Source organism: Pinus tabuliformis, chromosome 4_1, assembly GCF_031772625.1.
Source record: "Pinus tabuliformis cultivar Carrire ecotype Pingquan chromosome 4_1, CPIR1, whole genome shotgun sequence".
Classification (NCBI taxonomy): domain Eukaryota; kingdom Viridiplantae; phylum Streptophyta; class Pinopsida; order Pinales; family Pinaceae; genus Pinus; species Pinus tabuliformis.
The window spans coordinates 274,780,276-274,798,545 of NC_142303.1; positions in this window are offsets into that span (position 1 = coordinate 274,780,276).

The following is an 18,270-nucleotide window of genomic DNA, read 5'->3' on the forward strand; positions in this document are numbered from 1 at the left end:
GTATAATGTTCGCCTTGCACTTGTGATAGAGATAAAGATTAACACTTTTAGAGACATAATATATCAATGGTATCATTCTACAACACCAATCTACCTACCCTGCCTACTTGGGCCTAGCATTTTTTCCTTCTTTATTTGGGTGCACTTGGACTAGCAAACCCTCATCAACTTTTCTTTTCTTTGCACGACAAGCCTACCTAATTCTACACTTATTACATCCAAGGGCTCAGATTGAACTATTGAGCTCCTTTTTATTTACTCTACCTATCTATTTATCTGCCAAGATTAAACAGTTTGGTCAGACTTTATTCTCTATCTCTAAAACATGAAATTCAAAATATGAATGAGCCAAGTTTAAGCTATTTGACTCTTCATCAATTGTGGCATGAATTAACAAGTTGCACACAATGCTTATTACAGAAAATGAAAAAGTAGTGGCATTTTGGACTTGCACACTTTCCTGGTCTATTTTTATTTGGAGTTCATTTCTTCTCATTTTTTGACCATTTTATTCTTTTTACCCTTTGATTTTTCTTTTAGGGTATACCCTCTTTACATTTTTTAAATTTTTTTATTTTTGGAAAATATGGAAAACCTTTGCAACAAGGAAAGGAATGAACATATTACAGATCTCATCAAGTCAATCATGAAATATGACACCTATTGGTATAGGAGTATAACAGTGGATCCAATTGGGAATGGCTTTCCCTGGTGGAAAGTCAAGAATAGTAGGTCAGATGGCCTTCAGAATAACTCTGACATTGCTCTGAAATTTCCTTCTGTTGGTTGTTTTATTGTATGTATGACAGCACACTTGTGAAGCTTAGGGCCTTCTCTTCGGGCTTCAACTCCAACAAGTTACTATCCAATCCAAATTGTGACATTATTAAGGATATAGTATGTACATGTTAGAGTCAGAATACATTAAAAAATTGGATCAAAGTAATGTTTCATCTTTTGACCATTCACTGGTCCTTCTTTTGTTTTTGTACCATCTAGGCTTTTCAGAAAGTAAGTATTGTTCCCTTGCAATGCCTAGATGATAAATGACCCTTTCCACAGGAAGTAAAACTTCCCATGTTTTCCTTTGTCTTCTCTCCTGGAATCCCATCTTAGAACTTTTTCTCCAAGGTAGAAGTCTTCTGCTTTGGTCCTTTTATCAAATATTTTCTTGAGTTTTTCTTGTAACACTTGGGATCTTTGGTGCACTTATTCTCTGGTCTACTGCAAATGGATGGTCTGATTTATTCTTAGGATGGGTTCCACCTGAGCTTCTTGCAGTAATTTCATTACAGGAACTCCTAAAGATGAAGGAAATACAACCTCCATGCCATAAACTAACTCATACGGGCTAGTTCCAATAGATCTCTTTGTAGTAAGTATGTCTGCCCATAGTGCATTTGTAAGTTTCTTGTGCCAGTTTTTCTTGTTCTCTCCCAACAATTTCTTAATAATATTAATCAGGATTTTATTGGAAGATTCAGCTAGACCATTACCTTGAGGATAATAGGTTGTGGAATGGCCTAAAGTGATATGGTATTTGTTACAGAAATTTATCATTTTCTTGGACTTGAAGGCAACAACATTATCAGTTATGATCTTTTCAAGACAGCCAAATCTAGACAGTATGTTGGTCTCTAAGAATCCTATAATCATTGTATCATTGGCTTGTCTAGAAGGAATGGCTTCTATCCATTTGGTGAAATAGTTTGTGGCAGTCAGGATCCATTTATGTTGGCCAGAGGAGGAAGGATGGATTTCTCCAATGAAGTCCAAACCCCATTGTTGAAAGGGCTTTTCAGTGGAAATTGGTCTAAGGGGTAGAGGTAAAAGCTTTCTCTCGCCTTCAAAAATTTGGCATTTGTGGCAAGCAGTGAAAAATTTCTTTACATCAACGAACAAGGTTGGCCAGTAAAATCCAACCATTAGGATTTTGTCTGCAATTGATTTCCAGTAAAGGTGTCCATCGCAGTCCCCTGCATGAAATTCTTTGAGAACCTTGTTAGCTTCTTCTTTTATTAAACAATTCAATAGAATACCTTCATGATTTTTCCAAAAGAGAGCATTATCTAAAAATACAAAATTTTGAAGCTTTCATCTTTAAAAACTTTTTCTTTGTTCTGGATAACCCTGGAGGAGCCTGCAGGTTTAATAATACATGAGTTATATTAGCATACCAAGGTGATTCTAAGAAGGCCTTGCTGGTTTGTGGAGTCACCATCTCCTGTTCATTATCCAGTTCATTAATATCCAGGGCTTGAAAGTTTGTTTCAGTCATGAGTTTAGCCAATCCCTGTCCTTTTATAAGCTTTATAGGTTTTATTTCAATATCATACTCCAATATATTAGCTATCCATTTACCCCGTTTGCCTTCAATTCCATCCTGAGTCAGGATGTCTTTGACAACAACATTTGTTACATAGACTATTACATGGGAGTACAATATATAGACTCTGAAGTCTTTAATAGCTTTCACAAGTGAAAAAGCCTATTTTTCCATGATTTTGTAATTTAGAGGGGCATCTCTAAGTGCTTTACTGAAAAAGGCTATGGGTTTTTCACATCCTTGATCGTCTTTTTGCAGTAAAACAGCTGCTAGAGTGTGTTCTGATGCAAATGAAAAAATTATGAAGTCTATATCAAACTTTGGACTTGTAAGGACTGGTGTTCTAGTCAAATCCATTTTAATTTTTTGAAATGCTTTTTTGGCTTCTACTGTCCATTTAACCTTTGAATCCTTTTTTAACATATTATTCAGAAATCTACTTAATTCAGCCAAATTAGATATGAATCTTCTTAAAAAGTTAATCTCTCCTAGGAAAGCTTGAAGTTCTTTGACATTTCTGGGGTGGGGTATTTGCAGAATCAATTCTGATGCCATCTTTGGAGATGATATGGCCTAACAGTTTTCCTTCCTCTAGACCAAACAATGACTTCTTAGGATTTAGTGAAATACCATACTTTCTGCATTTTAAAAACACTTGTTTGAGATGATCTAAATGTTGCTGATCTGATTCGGAAAATACAGTAAGGTCATCTAGATATATAACCAGAAAATCATGAATTTCTTTTGAAAAAGCTATGTCCATTGCTCGTTGAAAGGTTGCCCTTGCATTCTTAAGTCCGAATGGCATTTTAACATATTTGAATATACCCCATGGTGTTGTAAATGCACTCTTTTCCTGGTCATCAGGATGAACCAAAATCTGATTATAACCTGAAAACCCATCCAAAAGTGAAATCCTAGAAGCACCTACTACCCTTTGTAAGATATGATCCATCTTAGGTAAAGGGTAATTGTCTTTCAAAGAAACCTTGCTTACATTTCTTAAGTCAACACATAATCTGATTTCTCCTGTTTTCTTCTTTGTAGGCACTAAATTAGACACCCACTCTAAAAATTTGATTGGAGCAATTATCCCTGCATCATGCATTCGTTTGATTTCTTTTTCAATTGAAGGAAGCAGTACAGGGTTAATTCTTCTAAGCTTTTGTTTGAATGGTTTTTGATTTTCCTTGAGGGGTATTGTATGTTGAATTACAGAAGTGTCATAAGATTTCAAGTCTTCATAGCTCCAGGTAAAAACATCCTGGAATTCTTTGATTAGTTCAACATACTTAAGTTTTTGATTAAGGGGCAAAGATTTGGATAATTTTACCATTTTTGGCTTTCTTCAGTTCCTATGTTATAGTCTTCAATGTCTGCTTTTAGAGGTTCCATCTGGGGTTTATTTGGAATATCATTGAAATTAAAGAGATCTTCCAAAGGAGTTAATCCTTTGGGAAAATGATTGTCTTTCAAATTGATAATTTCATATTCTCCTTCAATAATCTCATCTACATCTATTTCTTTAAGATCATGTATTTCCTTTTTGGTAAATTTCGTTGGATGAAGCATTTGAGTTGCATTTTCTGCTAAAATGTCTGTTTCTATCTGATTTGTTGGATCAGACTCACTAACTGTATCTATATCTATGTTAGTGCTAGAAAATTCTTCTTCTAGGGTTAAAAAATTGTTGATCTAATTATCACTGTCAAACACTTGCCAGTTCTTTACATTATCAGGTATGGCTGGCCTGTGTCTAATCTCAGTTGTGAATTGATGATTTGGTTCAAATGGTAATTTACAGGGGCTGGAAAACGCTAACAGGCTATGAGCTTGCAAGTTATATTTTCTCAGGATTTTGGCAAGCTGAGTTTCTAGAAATGTATTGAGGATCTATATGGTTGTTCCTCTGTACTCTCTTAATTTGGGATCATTTGTTAAGAACTTCCCTTTTATCTGTTGAATGATTAAATCAGAATCTCCTAGGATTGACACTCTAGTTGCTCCCAATTTCTTGACCAGTTTAAGACCTAGCAATAGAGCTTCATATTCAACCATATTATTAGTGCACCTAAAGTTTAATCTGTAGGCATGGCCTTCAGCATGTGATTTTTTTCAAGATTGTGCACCCAGATTCCTGCTTCTTCTCCTAATTTGTTCACAGAACTATCAAATTCTAAGTACCAAAGGATTTCATGTTCATAATTAGTATCTGGAGTTTCAGGGATCTGTTTAATAGGGAGATCTGGTTTTTTAGTTTCTTATGATTTCTCTTGGGTATCTGATGTTTCATGATTTTCAGAAATTTCTTGGATTCGAACACTAGACCTTTCGTTTGTAATTTTCTCTGGTTCATCTGCTAGAACTTTTATTTCATGTGGGGGATCAATTTCAGCATTGTAAAGGATAAAAGAATCCATATCTGAATGTACTGAGCAGATAGGGAAATTTTGAGGTTTCTCTTGACTACTTACTACATACTTCATTAAGGTTTCTCTGTATAGTCTCTTAGGTTGACCAAACACTGAAATAGTAGCGTAAGACATGTCTAACTGTAGAGATCCTTGAAGCTTTGCACCCCAAGATCTAGACAATAACATGCCATACTTTGGTGGAATATCAGCTACCACTATGTCCATTAAGATGGTTTTGGTAGGATATTGGACTAGTGATACACATAAGTCTTTGATTAAACCTAAACATCTTACATGACATGAATCAAAAGAGAAAAGGTCTTTGTATGGCCTGGTGATGTCAAGGTCTAGTCTCTCCATTACATATTCGGGCATTAAGTTATGAGAAGCACCAAAATAAAACATGGCATTATGAAGTATTTTATCATGTATGTTTAAACTTACATAGAAAGGAGGAACTTCTCCCTCTACTGTTTTTCCATTTAGTCCAGGGCCAAATATCAATTCAGGTTGGTCATCAGAAACATTTACTGAATCTTCGTTCACAAAAATTTTGAGTGATCTGCTGATTTGACCTCTGTAGACATCATGTTTAGCTAATTCTGATAATGGAACAACTATCTTTAGTTTGCCTACTTCTTTCTCAAGATTAAAAGGTTTTTCGGTCCGAGTTCTTGTATTTCGGACAGTTGGATTTTCTTCGTTTCTCTCCTCTTCAGGAGTGGGATTATGGGCTAAAGTTGTTTCCAAATCCAGTTCTAGAGGCTCTTCTACATTTCCTTTAGAAGGAATAGAAATGGAAGGTTGTCTGTTAGGTGGTTGATTATCTGATACATCTTCAACAATTAGGTTATTAGGGTTAGGACTTGTTCTAGAAAGAACATGTACAGGGGGGTTATTGATCTTACCTTTGTTAGGATGCTTGGTATCTTTCTGTTTATTGGTTTTAGGGACATCTATTCTTATGCTCCTCATATTGTATTGTTTGTGGACTTCATAAATGGTTGTATCATATCTGTCCCTAAAGTCAAATGACCCACCTAAATAAGTTTGGAATTGTTTAAGAATGTGAGCTTCTTGATCCTCTTGGGTCAAGAAAACTTGTTGTTCATTGTTGAGTCCCATCAAATTAATTTGAGTGTCTTCTGTTGGTTCATCAGAAGTTGAGGCTTCAGCATAATTTTCTTGAAATGGGGGCCTAATATTTTGGTCAGGCCCTGTCTTTCCAGTGTTAGGATTTCGGTTCTTCCTAAAATTTGGATTTCTCCTAGTATTGCTTGGTTGACCATCCCAATGAGATTTTATCTCGATTATTTCTACTCTATCTCCAAGTCTATCTATTCCTTTAATAATAGCATCTAATTTCTATTCAAAGGCAGAAGGTTCTTCTTTGAAAGATGTCCTCCTTTCAGCTCTGGCTCTAGATCATTTAGATATCAGGTTGGCCTCAACACTGACAGCTATACTTTGCATCTCTTCTAAGTTTCGAGGAGCTCTTTCCCTAAGTTGGTATGCCATACCAGAATCAAATGCATCAGGGAATTTGATCAAGGCCAAATCTGGAGGAGGTCTAAGATTTTGAGGAATAGCATTGTAGACATTACTGAATCTGGTACTGTAATCTTGGACAGTTTCTTATGTGCCTCTTTTAAGGTTTTCATATTCTAATAAAATGTGGAGAGGATCTTTCTTCTTTTCCCATATGTTCAAGAAGGTCTGATAAAGAACTTGTGGGTCATTGATACTATTTGCAGGGAGGGCTCTAAACCAGGTTCTAACATCTCTAGTTAAACTTTGCACAAATACTTTCATTCTAACATCATCAGCATCAACCTCATATATTTCAAAATAGTCGGTCATTTTCTTGGTATGTTGTTGAGCTGTGTAAGTGCCAGTACCTTCAAAAGAAGTGATTTTACTTTGATAATCTTGGGGCATAGCCCCTAGATTGGCAGGTAAGTGCAGGGGAGTATATCGGTTTTCCATGGTTGCAGAAATAGATGTGACAACTGGAGGAGTAGGGATAACAATGGGAATGTGTGTTGTAGATGGAGGAGTGGAAGGGGTGGCTGATGGTGAACTTGGAGAAGCTGTAGTAATCACAAAGAGGTTTGGTTTTCTTTCAGAGGTAATCTCATATTAAATGGAGTTTTGCAAATGTCTGTCAAGGTGTGAAGTAACAACTTCAATATGCAAATTTTCAATGAATATTGGATCTTGAACTGTGTGGGTTAACCCAGATTCTGAAAAGGTAACAAATGAAGAGCTTTCAAAATACTCATCAAAAGGTTCATCCTCAGGGTAGATCCACCTCATAGGACAGGATCTTGATCTGTATAGAGGCCGAGAACTAGCAAAATTTTCTTGGCTCTCTTGTCTTTTAAGAATCCTAGGAATCAGATTAGGATTTTCAAACACAGGTGGGGGATTTGGATCCGGATTCGATCTGGTGTAATGAATCCCTTCTGAAGCTAGGTTTCTAGGTGTGTTTTTGGTTTTTTCTTGAAATATATTTGACAATACAACTTTAACAGTATTTTTAAGAGGTTTTAGATCTAGGAGTTTTGAACTTTCTTAAAGACTTATTTGAAAAGAGGAACTGATCAAGTATTTGAAACCAACTGTCTAATCTATAAGCTAGACTGGAGATAGACTGAAGTAGCATTCATTTACTTTTGCAATTGCAAAGAAAAAGCATTTCAAAGGCTACCTAGCTAACTTCAGGCTCTGTTTGTAGCTTATATAGAAAATAGTAGTAACAAACAAATTATTCAGTTCCCTAGTGAATTCGCCATTGATGTTATCACTTAGGTCTTCCCAAAAGTTGTAAGAAAGGGAAAGGAGGCCAAGGTAACCACTAAAAAATCTTTTAGATACAGAATCTAGCCAATCTGTATCCAGAGAGGGCTCTCTCTTTATGATTTAGCTTTGTTTTTAAAGGTATTAGGCTAGTTATGAAGTTAAAGGGTTTTGTTTGAGTTTGGGTGGTGAGATTCAATAGAACAGAGAGGTAAGACAGAGTAGTTCAGTCCATTGGGCTAATGGAGTCAAAGAATATGGCTTTCTGGATTGGGTTTCTTAACAGAGGATGGTTTCACAGAGAAAGGTGGTCAAACATGGAGCAAATAAAGACTGGAAACAGATGGAATGGGCTCAAATCTGGTGAAGGGCAGTTGAGAATCCTTCAACCTATTTAAAGAGGGAAATTGGATGATTACTGATAAGGAGTAGTTAAGTATTCTTTAACAAATAATCAACATGAAATAATTAGGAAACAGGAGCAATTAAGATTTCACTGCTTATCCTAATTCTGAAGAAAACATAGAGAACAATAATGACTGAAAACAGAGTGCAATCAAGCATATTCTGAAATTAAATCTTTTCTTTATCATTCAGATTGTGAAACACAGATGATATAATAAACTAAGAAAACTTTAAAACACAAGATATAGATGACTTATTGATCTAGTGGTTGATTCAAGAAGTCTGTGACAAGTCCTCTGCTTCAATTCTTCATCCAGTAAGCCATGCAATAGTTGATTCCAACAACTCTTTATTCCAAAAATTCAATATTACAGCAAAGTCTAGGAATCCACCCTCAATACTCCATTTGAGGGGGTATTTATGCAGAAATTATACAAAAAATATCTCAGTGAGATAATATCTAGGATGACTAATAATTGTTTACAAGAAAATAGAAACAACTAGCCCTGAAAATAATGAAAAGATAAACTGATGTTTTGCTGGTCCTGTTTTTGTTGAATGTACTGGAGGCAGGCCCTATAATTCGGCTGGCAGCTGTCCTTTTCGGTAACTGTGTACTGGCTACCCTATTCTTACGAATATTCTTTAACTACTTTGATACTTTTCGACCTGTTTTGACACCTGCTCATCACTGTCTGGTAAATTGCTCAATCTGGGAAATAGCTCCATCTGGTAGAATTTTCAGCCGAGAACCAAAACTGCAGGGTTTCATGGCAAACTGGGTAGATGCCTGCGTAAAAGAAGAAAAACGTACAAATGTAGGTTGAATGGCCGGCTATGGAGCTCATGCTGTAGTTTTGCTGGTCGAGTGCCGGTTTGTAACTGAATAGGATGTCGCTTGCAGGAGAGCGCGGGGAGGAGAGCTTTACAGCGAAAATGGATTTTTTATTGTTTATTTGACAAAATGAAGGTTTGGCAGGATTTTGGATTTCATTGGGCGGATGATGTCAGCGGAGGGCGGATGACGTCAGTAGAGGAGGATGACATCAGCGGAGGAGGATGACATCAGCAGTACCAGACCTAACGTCAGCAGATGACGTTAGCAGTAGGTGGTAAGCGGTTTACCCTGCACTGCTTTTGGGGGTCAGGTGGTATTGGACAGGAGGGAGTGAGCACACAGAGCAGTCGACACGTGGCGGGAGTACGGGGACAAAACCGCCGGGTGATCGCGAGTTAACGCTCGGCGGTGAGGGGGGTCGCGATATCGTTTTCCACCGTCGGATGAGCGGGGGACGATCAGACGACGGACGGGCAGGGGACATGGCGGGGCATTATTGTATGCGGGCCCGACGTAATAAACTGTATTTTAATCATTTCGGGGTTTGATTGGTTTGCGGGGTAATGGTTATTAATCAACCGGGGGTCAATTAATTCCTTTGCATGCGGCGGGGAAGGTTTTTTAATGAATTTCAAACAAATTCATTAATCCTTTTTAAACGGTGTTTACGGTTATATTTCAACCGGGGCGGGGATACATTAAAAATCAGGGTTTTTTATATAACTAAGTAATACGGGAAGGGTTTTATGGTGCGGGAGTTATATAATAAACGTTAAAGTTAATATGATTTATGAAAATGAAAGCGCTAAGTTATAAAAACAATTGGCTTTTGTAATTAAACTTAGGCTCAGGATGAAAAAGGGTTTTTATGAGGAATATTTTCCATTTTCCTAAGTAAAATAGGGTTTTACTTAGGCAATGTTTATGAAATGAGATGAGTGATTTATGAATGTTATTAAGAACAGATCTTAATACTTTGGGGAAATTAGTGAAATCTTTAGGGAAAAGTATGAAGGGGAGTTAGTTATTGAATCTTCTCTTGCTTGAGCTGCTTCAAGTATATTGTCCGCCTTGCACTTTTGATAGAGATAAAGATTAACACTTTTAGAGACATAATCTATCAATGGTATCATTCTGCAACACCAATCTACCTACCCTGCCTACTTGGGCCTAGCATTTTTTCCTTCTTTATTTGGGTGCACTTGGACTAGAAACCGTTCATCAACTTTTCTTTTCTTTGCATGGCAAGCCTACCTAAGTCTGCACTTATTACATCCAAGGGCTCAGATTGAACTGTTGAGCTCCTTTTTATTTACTCTACCTATCTACTTATCTGCCAAGATTAAATAGTTTGGTCAGACTTTATTCTCTATCTCTAAAACATGAAATTCAAAATATGAATGAGCCAAGTTTAAGCTGTTTGACTCTTCATCAATTGTGGCATGAATTAACAAGTTGCACACAATGCTTATTACAGAAAATGAAAAATTAGTGGAATTTTGGACTTGCACACTTTCCTGGTCTATTTTTGTTTGGGGTTCATTTTTCTCATTTTTTGACCATTTTATTCTTTTTACCCTTTGATTTTTCTTTTAGGGTATACCCTCTTTACATTTTTTAAATTTTTTGATTTTTGGAAAATATGGAAAACTTTTGCAACAAGGAAAGAAATGAACATATTACAGAGCTCATCAAGTCAATCATGAAATAGGACACCTATTGGTATAGGAGTATAACAGAAAGTATGGCCGAAGGCAGACCACATTGAACACTAGGTGCAGGCCAAGGAATGGGGGAATGTGGAGCTCAAATTCATTATCTCCCACATCCTTGGTAATGGTGTAAGGACCATATCAGAGTGGTATGAGTTTCCAATAGGCTCCGGTAAGGCGTTCCTTTTACAAATGCAACTAGACTTTGTTGCCCACCTGAAATTTGTGTGGCACCCGATGTTGATCATGTCGTTGCTTGTACTTGGCATTTGATTTCTCCAAAATGTCATGGACCTACTGGCGAATATGTTGAATGTGCTCAATGAAGTTGTTTACCTTATCTGTTTCGGACTGGACATGAGCCGAATCTGGGTGAGTAGTTGTAAATGGCATGGCCACATCAATGGGACATAGTGGCTGGAATCCCAAGCCCACCTAAAAAGGGTTGTGGCCAGTCGAGCTGTGGAGGGCTCAGTTGTAGCTTTGATGAACATAGGGGAGGCTCTTGTCCCATGTGCGTGGATGCTTTGAGTTGTACATGCAAGAATGTGTACGATCATCCTGTTGACAACTTCTGTATGGCCATTAGTTTGAGGATGGAAAGTTGTGGACTTAGTGAGTTTGGTGTCCAGCATCGACCAGAGACTGGACCAAAATGTACTAAGGAACCTATTGTCCCGATCTGAGATGATAGACTATGGGATCCCAAAGTGTACCCACACTCGTTCAAAGAAGAGCGTAGCAGTGGCTTCTACTGTGATGTTCTTCTTGTAGGCTGCCATAATGGCCATCTTTGAGAACCTGTCGATGACCACAAAAACACAGTTGTTTACATGCTTAGCGGAAGGAAGGCATAACATGTAATTCATGGAGATGGATTCCCAAGGTCAACTAGGGGTAGGCAATAGGGTATAAAGGCCTTGCTTCTTGATGGTCGGTTTGGCAATGGCGCAAGAAGTGCATGATCTGATGTACTTCCCGACATCCTGTCGAAGATTTGGCCAATAGAAATACTTTTGTAGTACTACCACCGTTTTCTCTACCCCAAAAATGCCCAACAGCCCGATAGTGTGCTTCCCAAATCATCTTAGCACGCTCACTTGAAGGAACACAAAGGTGACCCAAGTGGCATAACAGAGCATCCTGGAGGTGAAAATCTAGAACATGATGACCCTCCAAGAGTGTCTGGTATGTGTGGCCGAATTCTGGGTTGCTTTTGTAGAGAAGTGGCTAATCAGAAGTCTCGTTCCCACAAGAGTTGAGCACAGTGGTTAACGCCATGATCGGTGGTCGACTGAGGCAATCTGCAACATTATTTGTGTTGCCCTTCTTATACTTGATATTTAAAAGGAACTGTTGCAGGTATGTGGACCACTTCAGATGGCGATCATTCTAAAATTTCCCTTGGGTCTATATGAACTGCAGGGGTCGGTGGTCTGTGTAGATGATCGTTTCCTTCCCCAAAATGTAATGCTTCCATTGTCGGTAGGCCTGCATAATGGAATACATCTCTTTGTCATAACTAGGATACTTCCAGATTGTGTCTGAAAGTGTCACATTGTGATATGCCACTGGATGCCTGTGCTGAGTAAGGACTACCCCAATAGAATAGTCAGAGGCATTTGTCTTGACCTCAAATGATTGTTGCAAGTCTGGTAATGCGAGCACTAGTTCCGAGCAGAGGCGATCTTTCAGATCTATGAATGCCTTCTATTGAGATTCAGACCAAAAGAATTTTTCTTTTGCTCCTCCCTTGATGACTTGACTCAAGGGCCAAGTGATATGAGAAAATCCTAACACAAACCTACGGTAGAAGTTGGCAAGACATAGAAAGTTGCGGAGCTCTGTCAGAGTGGTTGGAGATGGCCAATCCCGAATGACTTGGATCTTAGCTAGATCCACATGCACCCCATGTTCATCAATAATGTATCCCAAATACTGAACCTGGGTCATGCCAAAAGTGCATTTCTCCAAATTGGCACATAACTTGTGTTGCTGTAGTGTTTGGAGTACCTGTTGGATGTGCTGGAGGTGCTTTTCCCAACTCTGGCTGAATATCAGGATGTCATCCAAGTGTACCACTACAATTGAGTTGTTGAATGGCCGAAAGGTGTCATCCATTAGCCTCATGAAGGTTGCAGGAGCAATCGTCAATCCGAAAGGCATAACCAACCATTCGAAAAGGCCCTCCTTGGCTTTGAAGGAAATCTTCCACACATTGGAGGGTTCAATTGGTACCTGGTGATATCCTGACTTCAAATCAATATAGCTGAAATATTTTGCCCCCTTCAGTTGGTCCAGGAGGTCATCAATCCATGGGATTGGGTACCTATTATGGACAGTGATATTGTTCAACACCCGATAGTCAATACAGAGTCTCTAAGTCCCATCCTTCTTCTGTACCAACATAATCGGGCTCTCATAGGGCGATGAACTAGGATGGATGTGACCTTTCTGTAGTAGCTCCTGAATCTGCCTCTTGATTTCATCATTCTCCAGAACGGAGCATCGATAGATTGGTCCATTGAGCAGCGGCGCACCTGGGGTCAGATCGATGGAGTGTTTGACTTGACAGTGCAGAGGAACCCCTGCGAGGGAGGTCAAGATGTCCTCGTACTCCTCCACGACCTTGTCCATCTGTAGTTTTCATGTGGAGGGGCCCTATCTAGAGGTCATGGCAACCATCTTCTTATTTCCTTGAGGGCGTATCATCAGGAAATAAATTTCCCAGTTTCGGAAATGAGCTTACTGCATTGTTTTGTAGTAACTAAAGAGATGGTGGTAGGCGGTGCTACTTCTGGTATCCTGTACAACTTATTTCCCAAGGTAACAATAACAGCACAGGGCCTTGATTCATACACAGCATGTCACTTCCACAAGTATGGTTGTCCTAATAATACATCACAAACTTCAAGGGGAGCAATGTCACACAATACCTCATCCATGAAGGGATTGATGTTGTATGGAAGTTGACACTGCTGGCTCACGCAAAGATCCCGTCCTTGGTGAAGCCACCCGATGGTTTACGGTTGTGGATGTGTTGTGGCCGGTAAACCCAACCGCTTCATGACCTCTGTCGAAATGAGGTTCTTTTGTCTCCCATTGTTGATAATGAACTGTAACGGGGATCCCTTTACCCACATCTGGTAGTGCAAGAGACGATCCTCCTCCTCTAGATATTCGGGTTTCTCCTTCTGGATCTTCATGGTGGAAACGGTGGCGTTGGGCTCTCCATTGATAATCTGCTTCCCTTTTTCAATCCCCTTATCGAGTTTTGACTCAGATTCGAAACATGCATCTGATTCTGAAACCTTTAGCTCTGGCACCAGTGACTGCTTGGCTCGACACTCACTTGTGTTGTGAGTGGAGCTCTTATAGAACTCACACCACTTTCCCATGTTCTCTTTCGGCTTCGCGGCACTATTCTTTTCTCGCTGCTTTGGAGGGTTGTCTTGGGCCGCCCAACCTTGGCTTTGTCCTTTGTTCTACGGTTTGGGGTCACCTTTCCCTTGCTTCATATTTGCAAATCCAAAGTCCCACTTCTTTTGTTTAAACTTTTGCTCGACCTTGACGGAATATCGGTATGCCGTGCCGAGCGAGGAGATGTTCAGGAATTATATTTCTTCCTGGATGTACTTGTGTAGGAAGCCGCGGTATTTGAGTATCAAATGCTACTCTGAATCCTTGATACCCAACTTTGTGCGAAGGGTATGGAAAATATTTGTAAACTCTGACACGTCTTGGTCCCTTCCCTGCTGCAGCGTAGTCCACTTTATGTATTGATCCTCATAGCTTCCGACATGGTAGTACTGCTCCTTGATGGCATCTCGAAATGAATTCCAAGTGGGCGTGGTTGAAAATAGTGAGCTTGTACTTTCATCCTTCTGCTCGCAGTAGGTTTCCCACCAGTCCTTGACGTGGGGGGCTGCTTTGATAAGAGTGAAAATAATCTTTTCCCGATTGGAAAAATAATGAACAGAAAAATAACCCTCTAGCAACTTTAACCATTTATCGACAACATCTGCATCTATCTAACCCTTGAATATGGGGATTTCAAAATTAACTTGTACCTTAAACGGTGAGGCGTTTCCAGAGTAGCTGTTGGAAGCCGATGCGTCACCCCTAGGTAGCCACTGAAAGACTTGGGCAAAGTTGTCCATCATTGCGTTCCTTTGTCACTCGAGGGCTTCTTCGAGCAAGATTTTGATAGGATCTCCTGCCCCCTCATCTATCTTTTCATCCGCCATGGGAGGCCATCGAGATTTGCGAGGCTGGTCTTGCAAAGGTTCGACCAGTTCAAGCCCTAACTCCTTATATCTTGACCTCATTGGGGACATGCAAAGAAAAACATAGAAAAAGCAGACCGCTCTGATGCCACTGATCTGTATTTAGAAATGAACGCAACAAATTACAAATATGACCATCAACATATAGATGCAGCAGAAATAATACTTCATTTCATTAATGTAAAATACTGAAATATGCTTACAAACAGAAATGGAAATAAACCAGCTAGGGCAATGGTAGCTTATCTCTGAGAAGAGATGTGGTGGATACATGCCTCTAAACTATGTTACAATCAGGCTCGAATGCCTATTTATTGTTGAGAAACAATGGAAAACCATAAACATCCAAAAACCTAACCCTAGAAGATGAAACACCAAACTATGGGCCCCGTTTGGGTAAATTGGTACATCAACTTCTCGAGGTCGTAACTTTGGCATATGATCTCCTTTTAACGCGCACAATATCTCGTTCAAAAGATCTATCTGAGAACTACAACTTTTGGAAGAGCAACATCGGTCCATGGACCCATGTTGCTCCCATTTTTCCCAAAAACGTCGTTTAGGGCCTCAAAACGGCTTTTGAAGTTCAGGACACGAAAAACTGCTAAAAATAGTAAACTGTGCTACAATTAAGGAAACTGAAAGACTGAAAGAAACAATGGTGGGGGTCCAAGTGGACTTGGTGGGTGGCCACTAATATCCACCTGGATCAAATGTTAATACCAATACTAAGGATACCTATACCATGGTAATACTAAAACTAATACCACATGTACCTAAGTAATACCAATATCATGTCCCATCCTACTCCACACATATACCAATACCATTGCAATGAAAATACTAAGGATATTTGTACCATGATAGTGCCAATACAAAGGATACTTGTATCATGGTAATGCCAACACTAAGGATACTTGTACCATGGTAATACCAATACCACATGCCAACATGCTCCACACACATACCAATACCAAGGTAATGGTCCACACATAATTGAACCTATAACCACAAACACAAAACATGAAAAACTCGACTACAACCACACCCATCAAACTTTATTGTGCAATTAAAATCCTACAACTACACACATGAGATTGTCTCCATGTAGTTATAGTCGAGTATGGAGAAAAACAAAGAACATTAAAAAAACCTCTTCCAACCTTCTTCCACAACTCTCCCAACACCTGCACACCTGACAAAGCATCAGCGATATACCCTACAACTAACATGCCAAGAATCTATCCTAACAACACACCATAAAATCTGACATAATCCAACCTTCCAGCTGCAACATAAACATTTGCCATAGATCCACATACACCAAATACCATCTAGTGCCTGTAATAACACATGTAAACTATCATGTAATCAAGCGAACACCATGTACCAAGCCAAGCATATGCATCCACATAATCCAGTTGCATCTCATGCTACCATTATGTTATCAAGTTGACATCAATGCTAACCAACAACACTACAACACAATGCCAATGCCAACAATCTCTCCCTTTGGCATTGATGGTAACCCTGAATGAACCATCCAACTGATAGTGACCTCCTCAAGCACCCCCCCTACCTTTTAACATAAATAGAAAATGGATAAATTCATTAAACACTATATTGTAAAAACAATAACTCCCTCTAAAGACTTTTTGAATATAATAAAAAAAGCATATTCTCTTGCTCCTCATGACAGTGTGATAACGACAATAACACAAATTTGTTTCTCCTAATGCAACAATATCATGATCAATCAACAACTCCAACAACACTTCTCCAAACAAGACAACAACAACACATCATAAGCACTACCAATGATAATAATGCTCACACAACGCCAACAAATAGATATACCATAGCATCAAAACACTCAATCAGTAGCATCATATAATAAGCATGAATATCAATATATCATGAGTAGAAGAAACAATATGGCATAAGCAACAACACTTTCTCTCTTAACTCAATGAGTAGTAGCAACATCCTCCCAAGAAGAAACATAACCAATGAACAAAAGCATTGTCCTCACTAAACATATAGAAAGATATAGTGACAAATCTAATCATGATCAATCCATATCCCTGTTTATATCCCCTTAAACGAAAATTGATCAATCAAAACATAAGAGAGACACTCCCCCTGAGCATCATCATCATCAACAACCTGTAATGAAGGCCTTCTTGTTGAAAACCACACCTCATGGACCAAAAGATTGACTCTTGACCATAAATTATAGGGCTTTATAGACATCTTGCATGGAAATACAACCAAAGACAACACTTTTACAAAGCTTCATATGCATCAAATGACATTAATGACTCTATGGACTAAAATCTTACATCATAACACTCTTTTTCACAACCAAAGACAAATTATGCTTACATGGCTAAATAACATTTTCATGATCATGGCCATCCAAATAATGAGGACAACGTTGTTATATGGCTTACTAAAGATATATAGACAATGACATTTTCACTCAAAACCAATCCTCTTTACACCACTACAATCTCTAATATAATGGACATTATGCTCAGTTCTTGTAGTAGCACTACATGGCTTCATCATAAAATACAAAAAATGTATACAAACTTTTACAACATCAAATACTTTCCCATGATTTACCTACAATAACAAATACCAACTCAAAAATTTTGTTGTTGGTCTCTGCCCCCTGCAATAACATTGTTATGATAAAATTATAGCAGCTACATTCTGCGTAAAGTTAACCATCATACTTTGTCTCTACCTTAGTCAGTTTTGAAGCTTCATACCAACAATATAATTTGACTTTAGATTGCTCTTAAATCAAAACAAACAACATATAACATAACATAGCATATGGAAAATACATAGAAGTTGTTATTACCAAAATAGGACCCTAATAGGCTACTGATCAGACTAGCTCAGTGTAACTATTTCAAACCAATCTTTTAGCTAAGGCTTAGCCTCCTCAGCCTAAGAGGGCTCTCTCAAAGGGTTAATGATATTGATTAAAGATATGGATAGATGGCTAACTCTATGGTTTGTGATTTTATATGTTTATAGGTTGAAAGATGAAGGTTGGCTACCATTGGTCTATGGAGTCAAAGTATGTTTCAGTACCACAGCAAGATCATCTTAACATGAAAGTCAGGGCATAGAGAGTTTTTATACATCAACAAAACAAAGATACAATGCAAGGAAACAATTTATAAATACATGAAGGAAGTTAAAGAATCCTTGATGAGTTCTAAGTAACATGTATTCATACCACTGCAAAAATAAACCAGATACTAAAATAACCAAGGTAGCATGAGGTGTAACTGTTCTTCAAGATGAAAATATAATTGGAAGCCTGAACAGTAAATATTTTCCATGTAGTCAGCTATAGGGTCAAAAAACACATGGTGAGTTTGATGTTTCTTGTGATATTCTGCAACTTTGGACAACTCACCAATACTTTGATCATCTGCATAAGGCTTCAACTGTGTGCTCTCAAACTTCT